The following is a 3,663-nucleotide window of genomic DNA, read 5'->3' as shown; positions in this document are numbered from 1 at the left end:
TATATATATATATATATAATGACAAATTTGAGTCATTATTAAAAGTTAATAGTCAAATTTGAATCATTCTTTGAAGAAGTTGGACGCGTGAAGGCCACTAATTTCATATTAGAGTTTTGGTAATGACAAAAGACAAATACAAAACGATTTTGTAATGCTAATTAGTATATATGAATGGACTAAAAATATATTTTAAGAAATAATCACGTAATTCTAAATATTACGAGAATAACTTTAGATTTTTTCTCCTAACAATATGATACTTTTCAATATAAGGATATCAAGAGATGGATGAGGATGTTGAACGTCGTATTAAATGGGGTTGGCTGAAATAGAGGCTCGGATATGTTAAATGAATGGAACGTATTATGTTGGTTGATTAAAAATTCACAGTTCCAGAAGATGAAAGTAACAAAAATGAGTATGTTAGCGATAATTGGAGTCCGGAACCTAAAGGGTGAAAAATGTTAACAAAAATTCTAAAACGGTATATGAAATTTCTTTTTAGCCAAAACGGTAAAATCGCTCACGAAGAAGCAAAATCGCTACCATAGCAGCGATTTGTTAAATTTGATTTTTTTTTTAAAAAAAAATTAAACAAAATCGCTCCCGAAGGAGCGATTAATCAAAATAAAAATATTTTTAATAATTTTTTTCATATGTCGGTGCCTCAGCAGCGACTTAAAGTGAATTTTCTTTTAATTATTTTTTGCTTCTTTTAAAAAAAAAAATGGTTTAAATCAATTTTTTTTTTAATTTTTTTAAATCACATCGCTGCCAAGGCAGCGATTTTTAATTAACTTTTTTTTAAAAAAATCAAATAAATCAAAAAAAAAATTTAGCGATTTAATTAATTTTTTTTTGAAAAAAAAACAAAAAATAATAATAAAAAAAACTTAAACTTTTGCTGAGGCAGCGACATATTAAAAAAATTATAAAAAAAAATTATTTTGAAAATCGCTCCTTTGGGAGCGATTTTGTTTAATTTTTTTTTAAAAAAATCAAATTTAACAAATCGTTGCGATAGCAGCGATTTCGTTTTTTTTGCGGACAAAATCGCTACTTCGTCAGCGATTTTACCGTTTTGGTTTGAAAAAAATTTCATATACCGTTTTGAAATTTTTGTTAATATTTTTCACCCTTTCAGCTCCGGACTCGCGATAATTGTGTGAAAAATATTATAATAGATATATAGGAGAATAAAGATATTCTGGACAAGGTAATTAAGAGTGATCTCTATGATGGACGATATGACGAGAGAGACAAGACTGAGATGATTCAGACATATGTTAAAAATGAGATTTGCACAGATATTTCAGTGATCAGCAAGTGTGAGAAGTTGGCTAAAGTAGATATTAGTAGAGGTATAGGTCGAAGAAAAATTGAAAATAAGTGATTAGAAATGACATGACGCGCTTACAACTTATCGTAATTTCCTCATCAATTTTATTAATTTTATTACTCTTTCACTATCCCATTATTCATTTTATTATTTTCTTCATTGCGATTTTCATATTATTTGTATATGTTCCAAAAGCCTTTAGCGATATTAATTCTAATGACACTTAACTAATGCCAGTAAAGATTTTATCACTTTTTATTAATGTTTTGTTTTATTTTTTCTTTTAGTCAAAGATGATTTAGAGCATGCCATTGAAGAATTTAAAGTCCATTGATAGTCAACATTAAATGCAAAATAAATTAATAGCAGACATATCCAATTAATTTCTTGTAAATCACGTTATTATTATATATAAAGCTTAGGAATTTTATTTCTAGAACCATCATAATATAAAGAATATTTTTTATTAAGAATTAATCAAATCACGTCATCGAACTTGTCATAAAACTCAATTTTGGTGGCTCTAATAAAACTAAACATAAATTATTTGGGCATAGACAAAATTAAACTATTTAGTTGATGATTTTTATTTTTTATTTAAATCTTAATTACTAAAGTTATTGGATACTTTATTGATAGAAGATATTATATATTAGTGAACTCATAATTGATGAATATATTAATTGATGACCTGATAATAATATTATAATTTATATGTATTAATTTGAGTCGATAATGATATTTTTAAGACTAATTACTATTAAACATAAAATATAAAATATTAAAATAATATGTATAATTTAAGATATTTATTTTTAAAATTTATGACGATTAACTTAAAGACGGATAGAGTATATGTTCTTAAAACAATTGTGTGTAAGACGTATCTACATAGATTCTAATTAACAATAATTTTAATTTTTTTAATTAATATTCGAAAAATGTTAATGGAGGGAGGAAGTAGTTTTGTAACGAGTTATCTGTATTAATCTTAAAAGAAATGGATAAATGAGAGTATTTTTTTTAATATAACGAACGAATAAAAATATATGAAGGTAGAAAGTAATTTTGTAACGAAACTTCTAAACGAAGAAAGGATAATTTTACAACGAAACTTTTTATATTTAAATTATTATATTAGCTCTTTAAACTTGGAAATTTCCGTTTGGACACGTTGTAATTTGATTAGGGAACTAATTTGATTATTAATTGAACAAACAAGAAGGAGTATATATTTATTATTTCTTTCTAGAAGTGATTAATGGAAGTGCTTAATTTAATTAAGAAAAGATTAATAATTTAATGCTAATTTGGAGGAGTTTCCAAAGACCAAGACTAACTTTATCTGTCAACAGCCCATTAATATCAATTTATTTATTTATTTTATTTTCATTTGACAAATATGCTCACAACATGAGAAAAAAACAATCAAAAAGATTTCTTGATTCTTCAATTAATTAACATATAATTAAAAATTCACTAATTCAACTAAGCCATATTTATAACATTAAGTAGAACAAGCTTTTATAAACTTTCTATCTTGAAAATAAATTATTTTTCGAAAAAGTACTTTTCAAAAGTTACATTTTGCAGTTTGATTGATCAATTTGAAATATATTATTATCAGTACAAAAAAATTAATTCATATTTGGTTGAGTTTCCAAAATTGTTAACAAAAAAAATAACACTTATTTTTCTAAAAACTTCAATTGAATACCCAGTTTTTTAGAATAAACGCTTTTAGTTTTTAGTTTGATCAAACTAGCATAAAGTACTTTTTAACCTCTATCTTTTCAAAATTTAAACTCGAACGTCTAATTTAAAATACAAGTGTTTCAAATATTTCATCACGATATACAAACTTAACCGATATGTTACAAAACTAGTAACATACTATAATTTCATAAGTGAATTCTCGAACAGATACCTCGAAACCTTATAAAAATACAGAGAGTTTCAAACTCAGCAATAATAATAATAACATACTCACTATAATCTCAGAAGTGAACTGAGCCAGATACCTCAGGACCTCATACAGATACAGAGACAGTTTCAAACTCAACAACAACCGTTACATACTCAATATAATTTTATAACTGAATACTCGAAAAGATATTTTAGATCCTCATACAAGCGTAGAAGTAGTTTCAAACTCAACAACAATAATAACATATTAACTGTAATTTCATAAATGAATTCTCAGAAAGATATTTTAAAACCTTATACAGATAAAAATATTGTTTCGAGTTGACAATAAATAAGTCTCAAATCCAAGATAGAAAAAAATGATGAAATTTGAAAATTCACCCCCACCCCACCCC

This window comes from Solanum pennellii, chromosome 11 (genome assembly GCF_001406875.1).
Source record: "Solanum pennellii chromosome 11, SPENNV200".
NCBI lineage: Eukaryota > Viridiplantae > Streptophyta > Magnoliopsida > Solanales > Solanaceae > Solanum > Solanum pennellii.
This window is presented reverse-complemented; position numbering follows the sequence as displayed.